This window comes from Pipistrellus kuhlii, unplaced genomic scaffold (assembly GCF_014108245.1).
Source record: "Pipistrellus kuhlii isolate mPipKuh1 unplaced genomic scaffold, mPipKuh1.p scaffold_m20_p_21, whole genome shotgun sequence".
In the NCBI taxonomy this organism is placed as follows: domain Eukaryota; kingdom Metazoa; phylum Chordata; class Mammalia; order Chiroptera; family Vespertilionidae; genus Pipistrellus; species Pipistrellus kuhlii.
In genome coordinates, this window is record NW_023425520.1 from 8021967 (window position 1) to 8036449 (window position 14483).

Consider the following 14483-nt stretch of genomic DNA (forward strand, 5'->3'; position numbering starts at 1 on the left):
AGTAGCCAATGAGAGGCTTGATACAGACCGTGCCTGACCAACAGCGGAACTCTCTAGGAAGGAAAATGGGGCAACGCCCAGGTAATGTTACGCTATCTAACGTCCGGATGACATCATAGGTCACTGTGTGGGCCCACGGGCTCCGCCCCCATTAATGACCGTTTCTCGAGGCCTCTGAGCGAGGTCTTTCACCTTGAGGTCCCTTCTTCTCTCACAGTGCAGTTTTCATCCTTACACTGGCGACTCATAACGTTAACCCTCTGCCTCAGTTTCCCTCTTCTGTATAACCGGAAAGAAACCCACCTCATGGAAACTTTTGACGATATCTCGATCTTTTCCCTAAACGTGTACTAAGTCAACCACCCACTTTCTGTCATTAAGGTGTTTTTTAAAAATATATTTTATTGATTTTTTACCGAGAGAAAGGGAGAGGGATAGAGAACTTGAAACATCGATGAAAGAAAAACATCAATCAGCTGCCTCCTGCACATTCCCTACTAGGGATGTGCCACAACCAAGGTATATGCTCTTGACCGAAATCAAACCTGGGACTCTTCATTCTGCAGGCCAATGCTCTATTCCACTGAGCCAAACAGGTTTAGGGGTAAGGTATTTTTTTTTTAATTGTTGAAATTATAGACGTCACCCATTATCCTTCTTTGTCCCCCTCCACCCAGACCCTGACCTCCTTTCCCTCTGGCTGTAACCACATTGTGTCTATGTCCATGGGGTATTCATATATGTTCTTTGTCTATTCTCTTTTTTCCCCTAGCACCTTCCCCCACACTTCCCTCTGATTGGTCTGAACTGTCCTATATAATAATCTTATCATCATCCTATATAATAAAAGGCTAATATGCCAATAAACCAAACAACGGAACAACTGGTGGCTATGATGTGCGCTGACCACCAGGGGGTGTAGGTGGAGCATGGCGGGTGTTGGCTGCTGTGAGATGCTGGAGCAGGTGAGCAGGGGAGCCAGACAAAGGCAGGGTGCGGGTTGCTGTCATTGGGGCGAGCCTCTGCTGTTTACTGAAGATTATTTGCTCCCATGTGCCACAGTCCCGATCACTCAGGGGAGGCTGCTGGCCCTGATGGCCCCTGAGGGTTTCTCCACCCCACTCCTGCTCCTGAGGGGCAATAGGGGCAGCAGCAGCACTGGCCCTACTTGCATCCACTGCCAGCACGAGCCCCAATTGCTCACGTGCAAGCAGAGCCAGCACTGTCAGCATGTGGGAGTGATGGTGGTGGGAGAAGGGCTGCCAGCAGACAGGAGACTGGGAGCACAGTGGGAGGGGCCAGGCAGGGACACAGAGGATGGGCTGAGACCCACCCCTGTGCCTACTGAAGCCTCACAGCCCACAGTTCCTTTCAAAGTGCAAGAATTCATGTACTGAGCCCCTAATATATAATCTTAATATAAAAAAACCCTGGGTCCTAATAACCAGTAACAACTGAGGCTCAACCAACCAGAAGCCACAGCAACCCAGTGCCAACTGCTTCTGCTGCAGGCCTGGTGCCCCAGCACTGACTGCTGAGGGGGTTGCAAATCAGGGCCAGAGAGAGGCCTGAAGGGAGAAGCAGGGACTGATCCATTGCCTCTGTGGCAGCTTTTGATCAGCACTTGCCTCTCTCTTTCTCTTCCAGTCTGGGCAGCGGCCACACCTTCATTCCTCTCCAAGCCTCCACCGGGCCTGCTGATCAGCCCCACCTTTCTGATCAGGCCTCATTAATAGACCCAGAGATGCTGACTAGCATAAAAACCGACCAATCAGAACCAAATCTGGATGAAGTGTGAGGAACCAATGGCTGCCTAGGAGGTGGAGCTTTTGACACTTACTGGCATAAAAACTGACCAATCAGAACCAAATCTGGGTCAACTGTGAGGAGCCAATGACTGCCCAGGAAGCAGAGCTTTTAACACTGACTGGCATAGAAGCTGATCAATCAGAACCAAATTGGCCAGCAGAAGAGGGCATTTGGGGCGAGATCAGGACAGCAGGGGAGGGCCATTGGGGCAAGATTGGGCTGGCAGGGGAGGGCAGTTAGGAGTGATCAGGCTGGCAGGCAGAGGCAGTTGGGGGCGATCAGGCAAGCAGGCAGGTGAGCAGTTAGGAGCCAGTGGTCCTCGATTGCGAGAGGGATGTCTGACTGCTGGTTTAGGTCCAACCCCTGGGATCAGGCCTAAATTGGCAGTTGGACATCCTCCAAGGGGTCCCCAATTGGAGAGGGTGCAGGCTGGGCTGAGGGAACTGCGGGGGGGGGGGGGGGGGAAAGAGGGCCGGAGGGAGAAGGAGGCTCTGTGCATGAATTTTGTGTACCAGGCCACTAGTAAAAGCATAATATCAATTCGTTGGATGGGAAAATGACTGGTTGCTATCATGCACATTGACCACCAGGGGGCAGACACGCAGGACTGCCCCCTGGTGGTCAGTGTGCTCCCACAGCAGGAGCACCACTCAACCAGAAGCCAGGCTCAGGGCTGGCTAGCACAGTGGTGGTAGCGGGAGCCTCTCCCACCTACGCTGCAGGCAGGCAGTAAGGAGCAAGGGGTCCCACACTGCGAGAGGGCACAAGCTGGGCTGAGGGACCTTTCCAACCCTCGTGCACAGGGCCTCTAGTGTATCCATAACTCTGGTTCTATTTTGTTCATCAGTTTATTCTGTTTATTGGATTCCATGAATAACTGAGATCATACCTTATTTACCTTTCTCTGACTGGCTTATTTTGCTTAGCATTATAATCTCCAGGTCCATTCATGCTGTCAAACCGTGAGAGTTCCTTATTTACAGCTGCATAGTGTTCCACTGTGTAAATGTACCACAGCATTTTTATCCATTCATCTACTGATGGGCACTTGGGCTGTTTCCAGATCTTAGCTATTGTAAATAACACTGCTATGAACATAGGGGTACATGTATGTTTCTAATTGGTGTTTTGGGATTCTTTTCTTTCTTAAAAAATATTTTTTTTATTGATTTCAAACATCAATAATGAGAAACATCAATAATGAGAGAGAAAGAATCATTGCTTGGCTGCCTGCTGCACGCCCCCTACTGGGGATCAAGCTAGCTACCCGGGAATGTGCCCTTGAGCGGAATCTAACCCATGAGTCTGCAGGCTCATGCTCTATCCGACTAGAGGCAAATATTTATAATAATCTTTACCGGACATCAGACTCTGTCCAACATAACCTCTCCTCTCCCTTACCCTATTTTATCTCACACACACACACACACACACACACACACACACTCCCCACCCCAGGATTTCTTACTACCTAACCTTAAAGTGTGTATTTCTTTCTTTAATCTGTTTAGTTTCAGTCTCAAGTCAATAAAATTACCAGCCTCATGAGGGCAGAGATGTGTCTGTCGCAATCACTGCTGTTCTCAATAAATATTTGGGATATGTGATGGATTATGTAAGCATAGATCTCATGTACTAGTTATAACCATAACTATAATTTTATATAACTATAATTATTATTATTGCCTTCTGGACGTCATCCCTGCTATGTCCATCAGGCATCCTAGATATTAATTTGGCCTTTTTGCTCCTCCTCCTGTGTCTTCATTCTTCCCACCCCCATTCCATGATCAAAACCAGAGGTCATGTACTTTTCTCTCCTTCTCATCCTTACTCCCCTGGCCCTGCCTCCTTATCCCTCTTTTTATTGCCATTTTATGTCCCTCCTTTCTCATATATTCTGACTTCTTCTCCACTGCCACCACCCTGATTCTTGCCCCATCACCACTCCCTGGACCTCCCAGATCTCCCCGCTCTGCCCACACATGTACGCGCTGTTCTTCCCACAGCAGTCAAAGGGAGTCTTTTAAAGCATGAGCCAGATTTTCTCGCTCCCCTGTTTAAAAATCGTTTTAGTCCTTTCCTTAACAAGTGTTTACCTAGCACCTACTGAGTGCCAGGCAGCACTGGGTGCTGGGGACACACCTGCCTGGTCCTCAGGGAGCTGACAGTTCAGTGGGGACAGGGAGACAAGAAGCAAGTAAACAACACACACGGTATTTGTCTTTCTCTGGGACCTTTCAATCTGAAGGCCAACGCTCTATCCTCTGAGCCAAACCAGTTTCGGCTCTTTTTTTCTTTTCTTTTCTTTTCTTTTCTTTTCTTTCTTTCTTTCTTTCTTTCTTTCTTTCTTTCTTTCTTTCTTTCTTTCTTTCTCTCTCTCTCTCTCTCTCTCTCTCTCTCTCTCTCTCTCTCTCTCTCTCTCTCTCTCTTTCTAAGAATCTGGGCAGGTTTTTTTAAAAAAATATATATATATTTTATTGATTTTTAACAGAGAGAAAGGGAGAGAGATAGAGAACTAGAAACGTCGATGAGAGAGAAACATCGACGAGCTGCCTCTTGCTCACCCCCTACCAGGGATGTGCCCGCAACCAAGGTACATGCCCTTGACCGGAATCGAACCTGGGACCTTTCAGTCCACAGACCGATGCTCTACCACTGAGCCAAGCCAGCTTCGGCGAATCTGGGGAGTTGTTTTGGGTGTCCCTGTGTCCTCATCTATTTTCTGGCAGTACTTTTTTTTTTTTTTTTTTTTCTGTAACAGACCCACATTTTCTATTTAGATAAGGTGGCCTTTATCTTTCTCTGACTGGCTTACTTTGCTCAGAATTATAATCTCCAGGTCCCTCCCCAGGAGACATGCAATGAGGAAAATAGCCTGGGTTATTGTCAGGAGCAGCAGGAGCTCTGCACAGCACTGCTGCTCTGAGTCCATGTGTCCTTCTGAATTCTCCTCAGCTACTCCAAGTACCAGGCAGGTTCCTTCTCAAACCCTGCCCATTATACTAACTGTTGGGGCCGAGCCCCTTTGCCAGGGTCTGGACCTTGTTGGCTACTGGGTGTTAGACAGAGAAGCCATGAGAAGTTGTGGGTCTATAAGAATGGGTCTTTATTGCCGAAGCTGTGGTCATATAAGGCATCAGACAAAGCAGTCCTTCACAGCAACCCCACATAGGCAGCCGCTCACTGGCTGATAAACATGTATGTTCCCCACACAGTAGCAGTCTCTGTATCCTGTTATTATCTGAGCAGCTGCATGCTGTCCCCTAGACTCACCACTTCACATGGTAATGGCACCTGAGCTCTCTGCCTCAGCAGCTTCTCCACCCTCTCCAGCTTCACATGGTAGCTATACTCCTCTGTGCCCACCTCAGCTTCTCCAGCACACGCCTCTGTCCATTAGGCTGGCTGGCCTCTAGCCTCACACAGTAACTATCAATACCTCTGAGCGTCTCTCCCAGCACACTGGCAGGTTAATCACATGTATTTATACTCCTTAGACAAAGAAGGCCAGTTGCCGCCCTACCCGGTTCAATGGATACTGTTGGCTTGTGGACTCAAGGTCCCAAGTTTGATTCTGGCCAAGGGTATGTACCTTGGTTGCGGGTACATCCCCAGTAAAAGATGTACAGGAGGCAGCTGATCAATGTTTCTCTCTCCTCGATGTTTCTATCTGTCTTTCTTCCTCTCTGTAAAAAAAAATCAATAAAAAAACATATTTTATTTATTTATTTATTTATTTATTTATTATTATTTTAAAGTCTGAGATGATATGTTCTTATTTTTTCTACAATAACTTTCTTTTAAAATATATTTTTTAATTGATTTTTTACAGAGAGGAAGGGAGAGAGATAGAGAGTTAGAAACGTCGATGAGAGAGAAACACCGACCAGCTGCCTCTTGCACACCCCCTAACAGGGATGTGCCCATAACCAACGTACATGCCCCTGACCGGAATCGAACCTGAGACTTTCAGTCCGCAGACTGATGCTCTACCACTGAGCCAAACAGGTTTCAGCTAAAATAAATATTTTTTAAAAGGCCAGTTGCCAACGCTGACATCCATCAATTTGGCTACAGAAGTGAGGTTGCTGTACTTGCTGTGCACCTGCATACAGTCCATGTACCTGTGTATGGTATCTTAGCCTTGAACATTTTGATTGAGTCCCAGGCTCAGCGTGGCCTTGACCATCCAGTGCACTCTAAACAGGGTCCCCACAGTTATGTGGTAGTGGAGCTCCTTAATTAGGGAGTCAGGGAAGGTATCCTGAGGCAGGTGGCATTGCACCACATCCTCGGGTGAGGGAGGAGATAGTGGAGGCAACAGCAAGTGAAGGAGAGAACCTGATAAGTCTGAACAGCCAGGACATGGTGGCTGGAGAATGAGTTCCAGCAGCCAGAGGTGAGATTAGGTGAAAAGCAGGGACGGAAGAAAGCCTTAGTCAGCAAGCTCCTGGGCAGCTGGCTTGAAACCCTGCACATTCAGGCCAAATCTTCTCCCGACCTTACCCAGTTCACCATCCAGCTGCCTGCTCCATGCTGCAGCCAGATGGGGAGAACTTCCCTCCCAGACCACTAGGCTTTTGCTCTCACAGTGACCTTTTTCTAGAATGCCATCCCACCCCCACCCCCACCCCTACCCCCACTGTCTTTGTAGAGTTTTTATCCTAATTTGAAAACTGACTCACAGGCCATGTTCACCAAATGAAGCCTTCTCTCCTGTTTTGCTCATGCTCCCTTCTCTGCCCTACACCCAGCATGACTTAATGGGCGGGGAGTTAGACCTGAACAGAGCAAGGATGATGGGCCAGGTACAGAAAGAAGGTCACCGCGGTGGAAAGCCCAAAGTTCCTAGCAATGGACAATCATTTGTAGGGTGGAACCTCACCCCAGGGTGACTTCTGGATGTGGTTTGGACCCCCTGACCTTTCCTCCCTAGAGATAACATCTAGGCCTCAGTTGGATTTCTGCTCCAGGCCCAGATGAGCAACAAAATCAGCCTCAGGACCAGCTGCATTGAATAATGACCCCCTCCCTTGGTGCCAGCCAGTGAAGCAGTGGAGACACACCTGAAACACTGCTGTGATCTGTGGAGATCTTTCCCTGGGGCCTCCCCTAAAATCTCCATCCTTAAGACCCTCAGGTAGAAGGACCCAGAGGCTCTCCTCTGGGGAGTACCTGGTGCCTTTCCCTTCCCCCTCCATCTTCCCCTCCTGCCCAGGCACATTACCATTAGCTACCTCTATAACTTCTTTCCTAAGCCCAGTTCTTCTAGGAATTACCTCTGTTATAGTTTTCTCCTTTTTTCCTTTTTAAAAAATTATTCTTTATTGTTAAAAGTATTATATATGTCCCCCTTTTTCCTCCATTGACCCCCCTACCTCTGAGATTTTATAAATAGAGACCTGGTGCATGAAATTGATGCTCTCGGGGGCAGGAGGGGGCGTCCCTCAGCCCTGCCTTATCCCTCTCACAGTCCAGGAGCTCTCGGGGGGATGTCCAACTGCTGCAAAGGTGGGAGAGGCTCTGCGGCTGAGTGGCGCTCCCCCTGGTGGTCAGTGCGCACATAGCAACTGGTCGTTCTGCCATTTGGTCAATTTGCATATTAGCCTTTTATTATATATGACTAGAAGCCCGATGCACAAAGATTGGTGCTAAAATGGACTTTCCTTTCCCGGGCTGCCAGCACTGCCTTTCCACTCTGGCCCAGCCCCTTTCTGCTTAGGCCCTGGAGCCACCTCTTTCCACTCCAGCCCTGACTTCCCACACTGCCCAGAGGCCCAAGAGACCGGGGGTGGGGCAGAACACTTGCGTCCAAGCGTCCCACCTCTGTTACTTGGCACCTGTGTTTGCAATTGAACCAGCATCTGTTGGGTTAATTTGCATATTACTCCTGATTGGCTGGTGGTATAGAGGAGGTATGGTCAATTTACATGTTGTCTATTATTAGGTAAGATATTCTATTACAGTTTGGGCCTTAGCTCTGAATTCTTTGTTAGCCAAAACCCACGTCCTGAGGTTCCTGACTCCAGAGGTCAGACACCTGATGCTGTTGCCACCTACAGCAGTAATAATAGTATTAGTAAGGGTGGGTAATGTTTATATTGGGTGCTGTGCGCCAGATATTCACTGTTCTGTGTGTTTTTCACGTAATGCTACATGAAATCCTCCCACCATGAGGAGAACAGGCAGGTGGTGTGGGTTGGAAGGGTGGGGTACCAGAACCATCTCCATTTTCCAGATGCAGGAACTGAGGCCACAGCCACTTAGGAGATGGATATGCTTCAGCGCTCAGGCTCTGGAGTTAGACAGGTCTGGATTCACATCCTGATTCTTATTTGGTTCTCAACTATGGTGATTATTTTTTGTATTGTTCCTGGAGGTGAAGGGGCAGAACATGTTGTGTTGGGGGAGGTGGTGAGAGAAGGAGAAGGGACAGGTTGGGAAGATGAGCCCTCTTGGAAGAGCTTGAAAATTAAGAGGGAAGAGCTGGGGGGACCACCCCTCCACCAACACAGTTGGGATTTCCTACCAGTTCCAGCCACGTGGAGTCTCAAGGGAGATTCCCCCATCTGCCTGGTAGAGGACACCCCCAAACAAGGAGCCTGGAGAGAGCCTGGCCCACAGTGCTGAGAACTTCATGACCCATACTCAACCAGGGCCCCAGGGAAGTTACTGTGCCCCCAGAATGTTCTAGGAAGAGGCAGCTGGGACTCAGGGCATAGGCAAAAGTTGTTTTCCTCTAACATGTGTCCCGGAGACAAGAGATCACATTATTCCAGGCCATATTGAAAGGAGTTTAGAAACAGAACAGGCAGTTAGGTAATAAAGGGGGGGGGGGGGTGTCCCTGGGAGAGGAAGACATACATTCACAGAGGATAAAGGAATCCTATCTAATAAAAGGGTAATATGCAAATTAACCATCACTCCATTGCAAAGATGGTGGTGCCCATAGCCACAAGATGGTGGCGCCTAGTCCTCTCAGCCCCGCCAGAGTCCCCCAGTCCCTCAGGGGGCGGCCTCTGGGCAGCGGGCACGGAGCAGTGTGGGGGGATGGGGGATGCTTGCATCATAGCCCTGGCAAGGAGGCAAGTGTTCCACGCCCAGCCGCAGATTGGCCTCTGGGCTGCAGAGAGCCTCTAGGCATCAGGCACGGAGTGGCCAGGCCCCACAGAGACCTACTGATGCACGGATTCGTACTCAGAGCTATTATTAGTGTTACAAGATAAGGGGAAGAGGAAGACCAGGGCACCAGGTGGGCTTTGGACTTTGGAACACATGCACTGCAAGAGTGACCAATTAGGAAAGCACTGAATCGTAAAATGGAAAGGGGTCCAATTAGAAGGCAGTGTAGATAGACAAAGAACTTCCAGCCTTTAAAAAAACTTAGACAAAAGGGGCTTAGTTGTTTACCCCTTCGGGAGCCCTTCCCTACGTGGGAGTTTGTGTTTGCTTCCAATAAATTTCCACACTTCTACTAACAAGTCCTTTCAGTCCACGAATTTTATTCTTCAAACGTCATAAGACAAGAACCCACAAGGAGAGTCTGCTCGCCAAACTCCATGTTACAATATGATCTGGGTGATAATTTCAGGTGGTGCATTAAATAACATTGAACCACACACTGAGAAAGTCCTATCTTTTTTCTTTTTTCCTTTTTCAACCCTTTATCACCTAACAAGGAGAGAGGCTTACTCTCTCTGGCTAATATCTCTTGAACAATTTTCTAACCCTTATCTTTCTCATTTTAAGAGATGGGGGACCACCCCTCCACCAACACAGTTGGGACTTAGACTGAGAGTCTGCAGAAGGCAACAGGATCTGGCTAGGATTTTCTTCCTTACATTTGATTGTGAAAATGTTAAACGCTTAGAAAAATAAAAAGAATTGTAATAGAAAATATCTCTGTACTCATATCCCAATCACCTGGATCCCACTGTTAGTGCAGCATTTTGTTTTATCACATATCTCTCTATCCATCCATCATCATCTTATTTATATATATATATATATATATATATATATATATATATATATATATATTTTTTTTTTTTTTTTACAGAGAGGAAGGGAGAGGGATAGAGAGTTAGAAACATCAATGAGAGAGAGTCATCGATCAGCTGCCTCTTGCACATCCCCTACTGGGGATATGCCCGCAACCAAGGTACATGCCCTTAACCGGAATTGAACCCGGGACCTTTCAGTCCCCAAGCCGACGCTCTATTCATTGAGCCAAACCGGTTTCAGCTTAATATATATTTTTTATTGATTTCAGAGAGGAAGGAAGAGAGAGAGAGAGAAACATCAATGATGAGAGAGAATCATTGATTGGCTGCCTCCTGCCCCACTCTCCACTGGATGTGCCCTTGACCAGAATTGAACCCAGGACCCTTCAGTCTGTAGGCCAATGCTCTATCCACTGAGCCAAACCAGCTAGGGCTCTAGCTGGAATTTTAAAGCTTTGGCTTTGTTTTATTTTCATTGACTTTAGTTTTACTAATCTATTTTGGCAGGTGATATTGGCTTTCCATATGTAGTAGAGATATGTGTTTACATTTTTTCTTATCTTTGTTATTTATTTGTTTTGTGTTTACATTTTTAAAAAAGGAGTCAGGCCCTAGCCAGGTAGTTCAGTTGGTCATCCTGGTACACCAAGGTTGTGGGTTCCCTGGTGAGGGCACATACAAGAATCACTCAATAACCCTGGCCGGTGTGGCTCAGTTGGCTGGGCATGATGCAGTGCACTGGAATGTGGCTGGTTGAGTTCCAGTCAGAGCACAGGCCTGGGTTGCAGGCTCAATCTCCAGGTGGGGGCATGCAGGAGGCAGCCGATCAATGTTGCATTCTCACATTGATGTTTCTCTCTCTCTTTCCCTTCCTCTAAAAATCTTTTAAAATTTTATTTTAACATGTTGGGTCAGTTTGAAAGCCTGTGTGGGCGTCGCGCTCCGCTGTGACGATGGAGGATGCTGCAAGCGAGCGGAGCCTGAGGGCGGAGGAGGCCGACAGGGATGCTTTGTTGCGGCTCCCGTCGGGCTACAGGCCTGGGTTTCCAGCGGGCAGTTGTGAAGTACTACGCACAAATGCGGGTTCCATCAAAGTCGTCCCGGAGCCGTGATTTCTAAGAGTTGTTCATTGACACCCACATGTGAGTGATGACATCCTACGGTTCTTGACCCTTTCTGTCTGACTTCCTTCGCTTAGCAGGATACTCTCGCCATCCATCTATGTTGCAAATGGCGCTGTTGCATCCTTTCTTACAGCTGAGCGGTATCTCATTGTATATGTACCAGTCACCCACTGAAGGACTCTTAGGTTGTTCCATGTCTTGGCTGATGGGACTAGCTGCCTGGCCATTGTGGTTTCTAAGAGAAATGAAGAGAAATAACCCATTTTGAGGAAGGCATGGCAAAACCAAATACAAAACACAGAGTTTGTTCTCGGGAATCTTCAGTATCTTCTCTGTTAGTGAGCTGCAGCCTCAGTGGTAGTAATTCCTCTAACCCTGATGTCTCTGTTCAGTATAAGTATAAACTGTACAGTTCTGCATCTCAGGCTCTACAGGCCTATATTGATGATTTTGATCGCAGCCAGATGTATCCTGGTGTAAGCACTGGAAAGATTAACATTGATAAGTGTCCTGCTAATATGCCAGAATTCCCCAACTATATTTATAAACCAAACCATGCTTTTGAAAAATTTGATCACAAAGAAAGCTCCTTGTCCTTATCTTCTAGAAGATGTACTATTAATGACATAGATTCCATTAGCCTAACAACTGATGATCTGTTAAAACTTTCAGCAGATGGATCATTTCCTTTCACTTGTGTTGGACCAGGTCATCAAATTACCAAGAAAACCAAGAAATGCATCAGAAGTCTGAGTTTATCGGATACTTAAAAAGAATCAAAATTTTCAAGAAGCCTGCATTGCCAGGAGCAAGGATTACTTAGTTACTCCTGTTGTATATACAAATATAAATGGAAAGCAGTGTCGTAAGCTAAAAAACTCAAAACTTGTGAATAAAATGCATTTCTGAACCACCTTTTTATTTTATTTTATTTTATTTTTTTATTAAATTATTATCTGGGTACATATTTTAACATTGCCCCCCCTCCCATACATACCCTCCCTCCCCAGAGTTTTGTGTCCATTGGTTGTACTTATATGCGTATATACAAGTCCTTCGGTTGATCTATTATCTCCCCCAGATCTCCCTACCCTCCACACTTTAATTTGAAAGTCTGCTTGTTGCTTTACTGTCTTTATATCTGACTTTTGGTTCATCAGTTTATAATGTTCTTTAATATCCACAAATGAGTGAGGTCATGTGGTGTTTCTCTTTCATTGATTGGCTTATTTCACTCAGCATGATGTTCTCCAATTCCGTCCAGGTTGCTGCAAATGATGAGAATTCCTTCTTTTTTATGGCAGCATAGTATTCCATTGTGTAGATGTACCATAGTTTTTGGATTCAATCATCTGCTGACGGGCACCTAGGCTGTTTCCAGATTCTAGCTATTGTAGATTGTGCTGCTATGAACATAGGGGTGCATATATCCTTTCTGATTGGTGTTTCTAGTTGGGATATATTCCTAGGAGTGGGATTACTGGGTCAAATGGGAGTTCCATTTTCAGTTTTTTGAGGAAACTCCACACTGTTCTCCACAGTGGTTGCACCAGTCTGCATTCCCACCAGCAGTGCACGAGGGTTCCTTTTTCTCCGCAATCTCGCCAACACTTGTCGTTTGTTGATTTGTTGATGTTGGCCATTCTGACAGGTGTGAGATGGTACCCCATGAATCACCTTTTTAAAAGAAATTCTCTTTCAAGGACAGTTCAAAGTAAGATCTTGAAAAGAATTACCCATGATGACTCACTGGCCATAAATCTGACCTTAATGTCTCAGAGATAATTAGTATACCTGATTTCAAATATTCTGTCTGGCTCCACAATCAAGACTTGCTATCTGACACAAATAGTCAAAGTATTTATAAACTATTTAAAGATGAGCGGTGTTCCCCAAGACATAGTTACCAGGCACAAAGAACTTCTCGACCTATGAATAAATTAGATTGTTTTGAATATTCTTTTGAACCTTCAAATATTTCAGATTTCTTGAGTGGTGATTAAGGATTTGTTAAATGAATATGTGATTCTGAGCATAGCCAAGGTCAGTGGGAGAATCCACTTCTTCCAGGACAATCCAAAAAGCCATTCAATGTCTCTTAAAATAGGTGACAAAGTTGAATAACTTATCCTGAAGGCCAAGAGAAATCTAGAGCCTTGTACTAAATTACTGAAGTCTATGAAACAGGATGATAGTCTTTATTCATTAGACAAACTGGAAGCAGAAAGGTCGTGGGAAAATGTTCCTGTTACTTTTAAGTCTCCTGTTTCTGTTAACTCTGATGACAGTCCTCAACAGCTTCAAGGACAAAGAATGCTAAAAGGTTCCTTGAAGACTTTTTAAGTGATGATGATCAGAGCTGTACTCTGTCTGGAGGAAAACATCATGGTCCTGTTGAAGCCCTGAAATAAATGTTATTTAATCTTCAAGCTGTACAAGAAAGTTTTAATCAGAATAAAACTATGGAACCAAAAGGAGAGATTAAACAAGTTTCAGAAGATGATTTCTCTAAATTACAATTGAAGGAAGGTATGGTTCCTACCGTGTTTCCCCGAAAATAAGACATCCTCCGAAAATAAAACTTAGCGCATGGAAAGATAAGACATCCCCTGAAAATAAGACCTACCGCAACTTTGGGAGAAAAAATTAATATAAGACACTGTCTTATTTTCGGGAAACAGGGTATTACTAAGTCACTTCCAAAGGCTTTGCACCATTTATCTTGCCTGAGGGAGCTGGTTGGAGATACCAGTGGGAAATAGTCACCGAAAATGTGAAGAGGAAAATAAAAGTTTAACCAATAAATAGTCACCACAAAAACAAAAAATAAAATAAAAATAAAAATTTATTTTAAAAATCAATCAACCTATACTAATAAAAGGGTAATATGCTAATTAGACCGTGTTGACTGAACATCTTCTGGTCATCCAGTCCTTCCAGATAAAGCCATGGTGGTGGGGGCCTAAGCAGAGGCAGTTAGGGGCAATCAGGCAGGCAGGCAGAATGGTTTGGGGTGATCAGGCAGGCAGGCAAGTGAGCAGTTAGGAGCCAGTGGTCTCTGATTGCTGAGATGAGATGTCTGACTGCTGGCTGGTTCAGACCTAAACCAGCAATTGGTCATCCCCTGAGGGGTCCCGGATTGGAGAGGGTGTAGGCCAGGCCGAGAGACAACCCCCGTACATGAAGTTCATGCACCGGGCCTCTAGTTAAGTGCATAAATAAGTGGGATAACAAGTCAACATTTCTCTCTTCCATTCTTTCTAAAAATGAATCAATCAGTAATTTAGCGGAAACCGGTTTGGCTCAGTGGATAGAGCATTGGCCTGCGGACTGAAAGGTCCCAGGTTCGATTCTGGTCAAGGGCATGTACCTCGGTTGTGGGCACATCCCCAGTAGGGGGTTTGCAGGAGGAAGCTGATCAATATTTCTAACTGTCTATCTCTCTCCCTTCTTCTCTGAAAAAAACCCCAAAACAATAAAATATATTTAAAAAATAATAATTTAACATTAAATAAAAATAAACATTTATTTTTTTAAAATATTT

General features: G+C 45.8%; 1 pseudogene; it reads left to right on the top strand.

Annotated features, from left to right (window-relative positions):
* Window positions 1–10717: 10717 nt before the first annotated feature.
* Window positions 10718–13716, top strand: LOC118726135 (annotated as a pseudogene).
* The last annotated feature ends 767 nt before the right edge of the window (window positions 13717–14483 follow it).